Raw genomic sequence first — 13,583 nt, 5'->3', positions numbered from 1 at the left:
AGCCTCCTGATGCAGGATCTGTCCCCATTTGTCACTTGAGATAAAGTGAGCTTCAGATAAGGCAAGTAACTTAGGAATTTGCCCATGATTACAGCCACAATGGCAGAACTACTGCTACCACTAGCGATAGGAATTCGCATCCATGAAGTACCTACTGTATACTTGGCAAATGTGTGAAGCACCGTATACAGACTCCTATGTACTTCATGCTCACTATCAGAACAAGAAGATACCTTTAATCCAGCAGTTCAGAAGCAGAAGCAGGATCTGTGGAAGTTTGGGCTAGCCAGGTCTTCATAGCAAGTTCCAGGCTAGCCAAGGCTAAATAGGAATACAGTGTCTTAAAATAAAAAAAAAATTAAAAAGGTAACAACTAGCACTAGATATCACAATAGGATATCATGATGATAATCTCCCTAGTCAGAGGATGCTAATGGAAAAAATATTTCAGAGCTATAGTCCTGACAACAAATCAAACTTCTTCCATAAGTTCTCATATCTTTGTATTCCTATCTACAAAGTGTACTCTAAGGTCACAAAATTGCCTGATAAGCAGGGCTCCATTCAAGTGCAACCGCATAGTTTGCCACCTGATGCTCAAGTAAGTGGCTATTAATCATGTGTCCCAGAGCAATGCCTTCCAACCCCGGACACTGTATTTCATTAAACACTGTGATCGCAGGAATTAAAGTCATTTACTATTGTCTTAAATACTGTGCTAGAGACGGTGTGCTGTGGCTAGCCAGTAACTTTTTATTGATAGACATTCTGTATAATACAAGTGCTTCAGAAGCTGGCACAGGACAGCAATTGATGCCCCGTCTGGGTACACATTTGGAAAGAATCACGAAGATTTCTTTCTGCCACTATGGTTCTGCACCGTACTGATAGGGGTTTGCATTTGTCCAAAAACTGTTGTTTTGCTCACCATGATGACTTTGCATTAATTTTGTCTTGGTCTGAGCTTACATGCTCTTGCAGTTGCTACTCCACCACCTGCTGGTTGTTTTACCACACGGACATTAAAAGAAACTGTCATGCAGAAAATCTAATAAAAATATGTAGCAGTGAGGGATGAAGAATTGTGGGTAACCACTAGAAAGTTCCAGATGCCAGGGAATCAAGAGGCTTCCAGGACCCAGCTGGGATGACTTTGGCAGAAATACACAACAAAGAGGAGAGAGAACCTACAGAGACCACCTTTAGTAGATAGGCATGGCCCCCAGTTGAGGATTGGGGCCACCCACCCATCTCAAAATTGTTAACCCAGAAATGTTCCTATCCAAAGGAAAGACAGTAACAAAAACTGGAACAGAGACTGAGGAAAGATCATCCAGAGACTGCCCCACCTAGGGATCCATCCCATCGGCAGATACCAAACTCAGACACTATGGCTGATGGTAAGAAGCGCTTGCTGACAGGAGCCTGGTATAGCTGTTCCCTGAGAGGTTCTATCAGCATCTGACCAATACAGATGTAGATACCCACAGCCAAACATCAGACTAAGTCCAGGGACCCCAATAGAAGAGCTAGGAGAAGGACTGAAGGAGCTGAAGGGATTGCAACCCCATAAGAAGAACAATATCAACTAACCAGACCCCCCAGAACTCCCAGAGACTAAACCACCTACCAATAAGTATACATGGAGGGATCCATGGCTCCAGATACCTATGTAGCAGAGGATGGCCCTATCTGACAACAATGTAAGGGGAGACCCTTGGTTCTATGGAGGTTTGGTGCCCTCGCCTAGGGAGATGCTAGAGTGGTGAGGCTGAAGTGGGTGTATGTGTGGAGGAGCACCCTCATAGAGGCAAAGGGGAGGGATGGGAGGGAGGAGGTTGTGAAGGGGTAACTGGGAAGGGGGATATCATTTAAAATGTAAATAAATAAAATGATTAATAAAAAAGGAAACTGTCCTGATACTCTGTTCTTCTTAGATAAAATGGGTATAAAAATATTTAATATATCTAATTACTATACGGAGTGACTCAGATAAGAAATGTGCAGTCCCTGGCTCAGCAGCTAGAATTAACTAGTACTCAATATATGCAGCTTCTGTCCCCTGGGGAAGAACTGTCTATTAAGCGTTTTCTTTACTTGGTTCATCCTTTCATTCCATTGTTTCTATAACCTAAGAAGCTCAAACGATCCATATAGTATCTGTCCTTCAAACTGAATTTCTTTCCCAACAGGAAGTTGTGTCAGTATGACGCCAAGATGGCATTTGACTCAGAATTTGACTCCTATTCTTGGAGGAGTTACCTGAAGGACAAATCCATCATTCCAAATTTATATGAAAAAAAATTTTAATGCAAATAATTTTCGCACAAAATAGAAAGTGATACATGCTGTAAAACAAACAAGCAAGCAAGCAAACAAACAAACAAACAAACGCTTTTCAGTATGGATTTAGTGTATACCGTCTGTTGGCAGCTTACAAAAACAGGAGCGCCAGACTCAGGTTTGTGGCCCAGGTGAGTCCTTGTGAACTCATTACTAAGTCGAGCTCTCTCGGCTCTCGGCATCCCTCAGTGTGGAATGAGGAGTGATAAAGCCGGTCTCAGAGTGTGGTTGCAAGGACTAGACGAAACAATTTATGTAAAGCTCTCTCCCCGTGGTCAATTACCTTCCCTGGCTTGAATCTACACCCCTATGGGTTTAATTAAAGCTCTGGCTTTAATTCTCAGTGAACAAAAACTTTGAACCTGGATTGTCAAAAGGAACCAAGAACTTTTTTAAGACAAAATATTTTAAAAAACGGAATGTCATAACAATGTGCTTGGAAGAAAGGTACGAACGAGCATTCATTTTAAACTCTTGGGCTCATTTTCCGCTTAAATTCAGATGACGCTGATTTCTCAGGACGCGGCACTATGCTGCCATCTAGTGGTCCTTTAGAACCTCCCAAAAGTTTTTCTAATTTAAAAAAAAAAAAAACCCCCACTGATACAAGTCTCAATTGGCAACAAAGTACCAACTTCCTCCAGCACAGCAACAAAGTTACTGCAAATTCTCTTCAGTCATGTGACCACCTGCAATCCAGAGTCTACCGAGGTATATAGTCCCAGTCATTCTGTCTTAGACGTCCAAAAACCTCGGGAATGAAAATTGTTCAGTTTCCCAGGAAAAAAGAACCACTTTCCTCGGGGAAGGCAGGAAGAATGGTCCATGAATCAATGATGGACCTGACATAGGACCAAAAGGGAGGAGAGCCCAGAACTGAGTCGGTTCCTGGAATAGCTAGCCGAAGGAGGATAAAAGAAAAAAAAATAGAGCTGAATCAGTTCTTAAAACTCTTCAAGGCCTCATGGAAAATAATAGAACTAACATAGCAAGCAACCAAAATTATAATAATGTCACTGCTGCACTTCTAACCAATCATGTTAGAGGTTACCTAACCCTTCTAGAAAATTCCCGTATCCCTGCATTGAAAGGTGGCCTCCTCTCTGGTCGTCATTTTGATGAATAGTTGATGAATCAACTGTGTGCTGCTTGTTTCTGCAGAATATCTGAGTCTGGGGTCTTCCTCCAGCGATTCTTGGACCCTAACGGTCAAATCCTTCTGTCAGCTAGTTATACTGCGAAAAAGTAGTCTAGTTAAGTCACAAAGGGGTTTGTTGAACATCTATACCTCAAAGTCATTCCATGGGGATTAGCGTTTTGATTTGATTTCATTTAGAGCCTATTTCCATTTGCATCCTGTTTTATTCTATACTTAATGAAGGAGACAGGTCCTTAAAGCAATCTCTCAAACTTTTATGTACATCCAAGTATTCTGGATAGCTTTCTAAGGATCAGAACACTGGACTGCGTGGTTATGCTTTATGAAATGCGACGTTCTAATGAGTCTTGGGTGATGGATGATGGTGGTTCATGGTGAAAATCTGAGTACCAATGTTATCACTTCACTGCCCTCAGGACCTAGTTCAAACATGCCTTGTAAGAGTCTTTATAATTTAAAAAAAAAAAGAGTCTTTATAATTTATTCCCTCCTCATGTCCACTCGCCCACTACAAGTGGGCAAACCTGTTCTTCATTCATTGTGTTCTTGCTAGCATGTGATTTCAGAAGTCTTGTCTTGCAGATTGTGGAGCCCAGTCCAAATGGACAAATCTATACAATTCCCATAGCTAAGACTGAAGAAACACTAAAAAGAGGGAGGTTTTGTTTTATTTGGGGGGGGGGGTGCTGTTTGGTTGGTTGGCTGGGGTTTTTTGTTTTGTTTTGTTGTTTGTTTGTTTGTCTCTTTATGTAGTTCTTTCTGTCCTAGAATTGGCTATATAGGCCAGACTGGCCTTGAACTCACAGAGATCCTCCTACCTCTGCCTCCAGAATGCTAAATTTAATGGTGTGTGCCACCACACCCTGCAAGCGGGTAGGGAGATTTTAAGAGCCAGAAGATGAGGGAGTTTGCTGGAAAATTGTGTCCTAGTAATGCCAGAAACTACATCCATAAAGTCTTACCAACATTACTGCCCAAACATGACCTGAACAAGAACAACACCAAAAGATATGCGAAAGGGAACCAGAAATGCCAATGAGGTCTCAACCCTAAGAAAACAACTGTAGGCAACAAAGAATGCTGAGAATGGGAGAAATCGTTTTCTTCAGAGAAGAGCACACAAACTGGTGGTCAGACCCAAAACCATAAATATGAGTAACATACAGACTGAGCAAGTTATATTTAAGAGTATGAGTGTAAACACATATATAATAGCAATTAATGAAAAACAATGACATGAATTTGAAAAAAGATCAGGGAGGGTTGTGGGTGGCTTGGGAGGGATAAAAGTGTTTGGTTGGAATCTCTGTTGGCCCCCAGCATAAGCTTAATAACCTAATTCTTCCCCCAACCACTGTCAGCAAGAAAAACTTTCGGGCTAACGTGTCACCTCTCCCTGTCTCCATATTTCCCATTACCTACCCATGAGTGATTGCCCAGACGTGCAACTTTTTTACCTTATATGTACATAATCCCAGCTCCGAACACACACTTCATCACTCTGCGATCAAGAAAACCAATAAAATCCCCTTGCTTTTAGCCCCAGAGTGTGTCTTCCCTAACCTCTACCTGTGGGGTCAGTGAAATTGCCTGGTAGCTGCCTCTTAATAAACCTGCCTTTATACTTTTGATTTGGCTTTAATCTGTTTACTTTGTCAGTGGAGAAAACTGTTAAGGCCTACGTAAAATGTTAAAGCCCAGGTATTAGTTACTTGGCTAGCTGTTACTAGGAAAGTTTCTAACACCAAGATTGATTACATATTCTGTTATGTTTTGAGCCCTTGGAAACCAATCACAATAAAAGTCAATAGAACCGTTTTTATAGTTACCCACAATAAACCTGGTCCTCAACCAATCACCCGACAGCACTTCCTACACCTGTGTATAAGCTTTTATGGTAAAAGCTGCCCCTGGGATGGACACCAACATAAGAGAGACACCTGCACCAATATAGGAAACTATTTGGGATAAGACTTCCATTTTGAGTAGTGGTCTAGTAAAGTTTAAGTTCCCAAGACCTCACTTGGGTAACTGACATCCTGGTTGGCAAATTGAGACATGAATGTTAGACAAGTTCCTACCCTGGTAAACAAGTTAGGACATGCATATTAGACAAGTTAAGTCCCCTGCCACAGTTGAATACCCCCATCCAATGGGAGCAGGATAAATGTACCACGAAGACATATTCCTTAGGATGTCCCCTATCCCTAAATCCTGATTGGTGAAATAACTTGGCACGGATGTTTGTAGATTTGGAGCTTAAAAACCCAATCTTAACTCTGAGTCATGGTTCAGTTCCTGAATCTGGACCATGACCCTGGTGGACCAGTCCTAGGGCATATGTTCAATAAACTATCCCTGTCTGACTGAGACTGGTGTCCGTGTGGTTTGTGATTATGGGGTTCAATTCCTGGACCCCAACAAAACCTGTTAGGAAGGGAGAAATTACGTCACTACATTGTAACCTAACAGATAGATAGATAGATAGATAGATAGATAGATAGATACATACATACATACATACATACATACATACATACATACATAGCTACAGATACATAGATAGATACTGAAAGAATAAAAAATGCAGCTAAGAAGTCAGAAGTTTAAAAAAGCCCTAAATACCTCAAATTCTAGACCCTGCCCTCTACCTGTAAGTAAATGGTCACATTTCTTGAGCCTGCTCTCCCAGGAACTAAAAAAAAAGGACTTAAGATAAGGCCCTTAGAGAACAATCTTGAGAAACTGGAAGCTCCTCCTTGTGACTTTTCACTGGTGTTCTCGACACTTTCCAATGACGCCATCCCTGTCCCCTTGGGTTGTGGTTTCTCCCTTTAAATACCCTTTCTCCCAGCCTCTCGGGGTCGAACTCCACTGCCCCTGTGTGGGACATGAGTCTCAACCCCAGTGCACTGGTTCCTATCAATAAACCTCATGTTTATTACAGCAAGGACGGTCTCACGTGAGTTCTTGGGGGGTCGCATCATCCTGAGACTTGAGTGAGGGTCTCCCCACTCTGGGGGTCTTTCAATACATAGATAGATAGATAGATAGATAGATAGATAGATAGATAGATAGATAGATAGATAGACAGACAGATACATAGATAGATACATACATACATACATACATACATACATAGAAAGATACATAGATAGATATATAGATACAGATACATAGATACATAGACAAATACATACATCATGGAAAGATACATAGATAGGTACAAAGATAGATATATAGGTACAGATATATAGATAGATACATAGACAGACAGACAGACAGACAGACAGACAGACAGACAGATCTGCTGTCCAGGAGAATAATAAAAGAGTTGGTGAAATAGTCTGTCTAACTGACAATGTTAGGATCTGCTTACCTCTAATATACTTTTTGAGAGGATAAACAGGAGATAAAAACAGAGATTAATATGATGAAGAACCACACAGAGCACCAAGCTTTAGTTCTCAAACCAGAATGGTAACTACCTCACACAACCCAATATTCATCTTATGCTCTTGTCCAGTAAACTTCCATTTTTAGTGCAAGCAACCAGACTGCTATGGAAAAAACATAAAATGTGTCCATTTCTAGAACTCTGGGAATGACATTTAAAGTGTCTCTTTGTCTTCCTCCCACACCAGTCCCAGCCATGAAATGCTTTCTCAATAGGTGTGTGTTTAATGAGGAAAATTCAAATGCCATTCACTCAGCTCTTAGTACAAGCCCAGCATGACTGTCACTGCCGATAGTCTTGTCACGTAGCTGCAGCATGATCACTCTTTGTAGGCTCCTGCATGATGGTGAAGTCCATTTCCTCTGTCTTCCTTCACACATTAATATTTTCATCATTCATCTGTTGCCTATTTTAATAATAATTTAAGAATGTGCTTAGAATAATGAGTTTCTTTGTCATATCATGCATAGATAGCATTATAATTTGCTCATATTTATCTCCATCACCTTCCCTTGTCCAACTTCTCCCTAAATGCTTGCTCCTCCCCACAAAAAAAATATATATATACATATATATATATTATAATATATATATTATGCTGTTTCAGAGCCTTTAAGAAGAGTTCATACTGATAATACCACAGCCACTTAGAAATGTTTCTATACAAATTTAAGCATCAATGACAAAAAAATATTAGAACATTCTTTTCATATTTCGATATTTGTGAATTTGGAACTATATGTACTTGGTCACATATGTATGTATGTATACTTTGCAAAGTTCTGCATAGAAAACTTGCCTCAGTTAACAATAATGAAAGTATATTATTTTCAAACAGAACTAGCTCCTAAGTTGTTTGTTGGGGTACGTGTGTTTGCCAACCTAGCATCTGACCATTATTGAATGAGCTGTGTAAATAATTCTCCCACAGGTGCCTGAAATATCCACCACTTTGACATTCATTTCTTTAGAATTCACAGTTACTTTTCTAAAAATTCATAATTACCACCGAGGTGTGTAACAGATTGTGTGTTGTCTAAAAATAAGCACTGACGTATTCATGGGTCTCACATTCTGTTCAGGAACCTTGCCACTCACATAAACAAGAGTAGCCACTATCGCCTCCCTTTGAACTAGGCTGTGACTAACTGCCTCATCAGTAGAGAACAGAAGACCATATGCTACATTCAAGGCTAGTTCACAAAGCACATTGTAGCATCAGCCCTGGTCACATCAGTCTGAATGACAGGCCAGTATGATAGCCAAACAGCCATGTTGAAAGGTCACGGCAAGCACTCTGTTCAATGTGGAGGTTCCACAGAAAGCCAGAATCAAGGACATGTAACATAAGTGAGTGGGTGAGCCTTCTGAGAACTGTAACAGTGCTAATTAAAGAGGAGGTCATGAATTTGAGAGGGAGTGGGGGGCAGATGTGGAAGGAGTTGGAAAGGGGAAGGAGAGTTGGAAATTATGTAATACCTTACTCATGTATAAAATTCAAAAAATAGTTAATTAAAAAATTTTTAAATAGAAGGAAAAACTAAAATCAAAACAAGGAGAGATCAGCATTTGTGTCAGTAAGGGGCTGACACATGGATCTTCACTTAGGGAGCAGGACAGAGTTGGAAGATTGGGTGTAGGGATAGCAGGGGGGAGAGAATGGAAATTGGCAGTGGGGGTGGCAATCTCTAGGTTCCAGAGACCTAGGATGGGGCAGATACCCCAGGGAGTCTATGGGGCAACAATAGTTGAGACTCTAGCAGTGGGGGAATGGATCTTGAAGAGACCACTTCCTATAGCCAGGCAGGGCCTCCAGTGGAGGGTTAGGGACAGCAACCTACACAAAGCCTTCAATCCAAAATGTTTCCTGCCTACAAGATGTGCGGGGACAAAGAAAGAGCAGTGACAGAGGGCATAGCCAACCAATGGCTGGCCCAAATTAGAACCCATCCCATGGACAAGAACTAATCCCTGACACTATTAATAATACTCTGTTGTTATACCTGAAGGCAGGAGCCTAGCATAACTGTCCCTTGTTAGGCTCCACCCAGCAGCCAATGGAAAGAGATGCAGAGATCCACAGCCAAATATTAGACGGATATCCAGGAGTCTTTTGGAAGAGTTGGGGAAAGGATTGAAGGTCTCAAAAAGGACAGGCGCTCTACAGGAAGACCAACAGGATCAACTAACCTGTACCCTTGGGGACTCCCAGAGACTGCACCACCAACCAAAGAGTGAACACAGGTTGGACCTAGGCCCCCTGCACATATGTAGCAGATATGCAGCTTGGTCTTCATGTGAGACCCCCAACAACTAGAGCAGGGGCTGTCCATGAGTCTGTTGCTTGCCTTTGAATCCCATTTCCCTAACTGGAATGCCTTGTCTGGCCTCAGTGAGAAAAGATGTGCTTAGTCTTTCAGTGACTTGATATGCAGGTGAAATGGTGTGTGTGTGTGTGTGTGTGTGTGTGTGTGTGTGTGTGTGTGTGTGTGTGAGAGAGAGAGAGAGAGAGAGAGAGAGAGAGAGAGAGAGAGAGAGAGAGAGAGAGAGAGACCCAGAGGGGGCCTCTCCCTTCTCAGAGGAGAAAGGGAGAAGGGAATGAGAAATGATCTGCATGAGAGGGTACTGGGAAGAGAGGGAGGGCTGATATTACAATATAAAGTGAATAAATAAAATTTTAAAAAAGAATCCTATTACTAAAGGTGATTCTGTTTAAGGAAATGACATTATTACAAAAGACTAAATAAAATGTAAAAGAAATATACAAACCGTAAAACAAATACTGAAGTGATGTCACTGGAACAGTAAAATTTTATTTCTACATTGCATTTATAATAATAAAGCATTAGGAGCTACACACTATTTTTATATGGGGTCCTAAAGAGCTTATTGAAGTCTTTACACTGTGGGAGACACTGACAGAATAGTGGTATATATCAGTTAGTCAACGTTGGTAGGACCTTGTCTTCACCTTTAAGGATAGCATTCTCTTCTGCATCTCTGCCCATGTTTCTTGATCTTTTCGACCCTCCTTCTCCCAGGTCATTCCCCTTGCTTCCTGTCCAAACCTTTTGAATTATTCCCACATAACTTCAATAACAGCTTATGTGTTACCAGTTCTCAAGCTCTCTGTCCCAGTCCTCCTGGCTTTCCTAAACTTCCTGCTCACCTGCATCCTGCTACCATGTGGGTAGCTCCTTTGCAGGCACTTGAACTAACAAATAATTTAATTTTCAGCCATGTCTGTTTAGTTCCTTGGTTCAAATTTCATTATATTTTATTCTATAAAAAGAAAAACAGAAGATCTTCACCTACAAGTCCCGTGGGCATCATTCCTTCTGCTGAGGGATACACGGATGAAACAAATAGAAGCAGAGGAAGAGGGAGAAAAGAAAGAATAAAGGAAAGAAGGGAAGAAGAAAGGGATTGAGGAGAGACAGGGCAAAGGGACTGAGAGACTATGGGGACTGGAGAGAGAGCTCAGCAGTTAAGAGCTCTTGCTTCTCTTTGAAAGGATCTGAGAGGGGTTGGGGATTTAGCTCAGTGGTAGAGCGCTTGCCTAGGAAGCGCAAGGCCCTGGGTTCGGTCCCCAGCTCCGAAAAAAAGAACAAAAAAGACAAAAGAAAAAAGAAAGAAAGGATCTGAGGTTTCCCAGCACCCACCCCCCATGAGGCAATAAACAACTGCTTGTAACCCCAGTTCCAGGAGATCCATCTGAAGGTCTTTTCTGCCACTTGTATTCACCTAAGTACAGACGTGCACACGTGCACATAATTTCAAAAGTCTTTAAAAGCTAAGAGGCAAGGGAGGGAGAGAAGTGGAAGAAGAGAGGGGAAGGAGGATGGGCAAGCTCTGTATTCTTAGGCATTGATTGCCTCTTGCTCTTGAACATAGAAGCTCCTGGTTATTGGCTCTGGACTCCATTCTTACAGCAGATACTCCTTGTTTCTCCGGTTCTCAGACCTTAAGATATAGACTGAGGCACTGCCTGCTTTCTCACTTCTCCAGCCTGCAGACAGCAAACTGCAGGACTTTGTAGACCGTGTGACAGCTATTTCCCTGACAAACACAGAGTTGCAATTATAAAGGAAAAAAAAATGTGCATTTGCACATTTGTGTATGGAGAAAAATATTCTGATGATTTCACACAAGAAAAATCAGTATAATAAACTCGGGTGTTGCAAGATGTCAGAAAAACAAAAAAAGATCAGTTGCATATCAAGATGCAACAAATAATCCAAAAGGAAATGAAGAAAGGAATTCTATTTATAATAGTATCTGAGTGAATAAAACAGGGGCTGGAGAGAGAGCGCAGCGGTTAAGAGCTCAGGCTGCCCTTGCAGAAGAAGGAAGCTTTGTTGCAGCATCCATGCCAAATGGTTCACTATGGTGGCCCATGACTCTAGCTCTGTGGGATTGGATACCCAGTTTTGGCATCCCTGGGCACTGCACTCAAGTAATGTGGAAGCACATACATCACACAAATAAAAAAAACACACAAATATTTTTAAAATGTATACGCATACGAAATTTGTGTGTAAATGTGGTGTAACTAATAATGAAAAATAGAATGTGAATGCAGGATGTGGTGCTGTGTGCAACAGGATTTTAAAAGAATGAAATGGGCTCTCTGCTCCTCCCTGTTCCAGAGACAGCCGCATCTTCTCGTGCGTCATCTCATAGACAAGATGGTGAAGGTCAGTGTGAACGGATTTGGCCGTATTGGGCACCTGGTTACCAGGGCTACCTTCTCTTCTGGCAAAGTGGAGATTGTTGCCGTCAACGACCCCTTCAATGACCTCAACTACATGGTCTAGATGTTCCAGTATGACTCTACCCATGGCAAGTTCCACGGCACAGGCAAGGCTGAGAATGGGAAGCTTGTCATCAACCGGAAGCCCATCACCATCTTCCAGGAGCGGGATCCCGCTAACATCAAATGGGGTGACGCTGGTGCTGAGTATGTCGTGGAGTCTACTGGCGTCTTCACCACCACGGAGAAGGCTGGGGCTCACCTGAAGGGTGGGGCCAGAAGGGTCATCATCTCTGCCCCTTCTGCCGAAGCCTCCATGTTTGTGATGGGTGTGAACCACGAGAAATATGACAACTCCCTCAAGATTGTCAGCAATGCATCCTGCACCACCAACTGCTTAGCCCCCCTGGCCAAGGTCATCCATGACAACTTTGGCATCGTGGAAGGGCTCATGACCACAGTCCACGCCATCACTGCCACTCAGAAGACTGTGGATGGCCCCTCTGGAAAGCTGTGGCGTGATGGCCGTGGGGCAGCCCAGAACATCATCTCTGCATCCACTGGTGCTGCCAAGGCTGTGGGCAAGGTCATCCCAGAGCTGAACGGGAAACTGACTGGCATGGCCTTCCGTGTTCCTACGCCCAATGTATCCGTTGTGGATCTGACATGCTGCCTGGAGAAACCTGCCAAGTATAATGACATCAAGAAGGTGGTGAAGCAGGTGTCTGAGGGCCCACTAAAGGGCATCCTGGGCTACACTGAGGACCAGGTTGTCTCCTGCAACTTCAACAGCAACTCCTACTCTTCCACCTTTGATGCTGGGGCTGGCATTGCTCTCAATGACAACTTTGTAAAGCTCATTTCTTGGTATGACAATGAATATGGTTACAGCAACAGGGTGGTAGACCTCATGGCTTACATGGCCTCCAAGGAGTAAGAAACTGTGGACTACCCACCCCAGCCCAGCAAGGACACTGAAATCAAGAGAGAGGCCCTCAGTTGCTGAGGAGTCCCCATCCCAACTCAGCCCCCAACACTGAGCGTCTCCCTCACAATTCCATTCCAGACCCCATAATAACAGGAGGGACCTAGAGAGCCCTCCCTTCTCTCTTGAATACCATCAATAAAGTTCACTGCACCCTCAAAAAAAAAAAAAGAATGAAATGCTGATACACTATGGCATGAAGGAGCCGGATAAGCATTATTCTAAGTGAAGCAATCCAATAACAAAAGACTTCATATTATATGATCCCATTTATACTAACGTGCAGAACAGACAAACATACAGAGTCACGAGGTAGATTGTTGGTAGCCTCCATCTATGGGTCTGGAGGGATAAGTAATAGGAGTTGGGTTTCTCTGAATGGTGAGAGATGCCCCCAACTGAGCCTATGTAGGAATTCCACAGTTCTGAGAATATAGTAAAATCCACTGAATTGAACAGATAGGTAAGCGAAGCTTATACTATGTCAATTGAACTCTTTTTAAAAGATAATTTGAAAATCATAAATCAGTATGATCATTGAGAGTGGAGATATATATAGATATATATGTGTGTGTATAAATATTTATGGATATATATATAAGACTATATGTACATATATGTATATGTATATATGTATGTATATATATATATATACATATACATATATATAGTCGTGTATGGAAAGCACATTCAGGTAAGGGAAAGCCCAGCCAGAAAGACTCATGTGTCCATTGACTCAGTAAATTCTTTTCCGTTTTGACCTTCATCTCAAGAGAGAAGAAGACAAGTTGCACTGGGCACAGGTGTTTCCTCCAACTTTTTTCTTTTTCTTTCTCTTTTTTCTTTTATTATTGATTTTGATATTTGATTTGGTATTGAGGTGGGG

At 42.1% G+C, this 13,583-nt stretch overlaps 1 pseudogene across 1 annotated transcript in view; it reads left to right on the top strand.

Moving 5' to 3' along the window:
• LOC134480667 (glyceraldehyde-3-phosphate dehydrogenase-like) overlaps positions 1 to 12,868 on the top strand; it is a 78,432-nt pseudogene extending 65,564 nt beyond the window's left edge. Inside the window, exon 2 of the transcript XR_015631183.1 lies at positions 11,542 to 12,868. The product of XR_015631183.1 is annotated as a glyceraldehyde-3-phosphate dehydrogenase-like (transcript). The remainder of the gene's footprint in view (positions 1 to 11,541) is intronic.
• Positions 12,869 to 13,583: the final 715 nt, after the last annotated feature.

This window comes from Rattus norvegicus, chromosome 10 (genome assembly GCF_021556685.1).
Source record: "Rattus norvegicus strain SHRSP/BbbUtx chromosome 10, alternate assembly SHRSP_T2T, whole genome shotgun sequence".
Taxonomy (NCBI): Eukaryota; Metazoa; Chordata; class Mammalia; order Rodentia; family Muridae; genus Rattus; species Rattus norvegicus.
The sequence above is the reverse complement of the archived record's forward strand: the minus strand, read 5'-3'. Positions and strand labels throughout refer to the sequence as shown.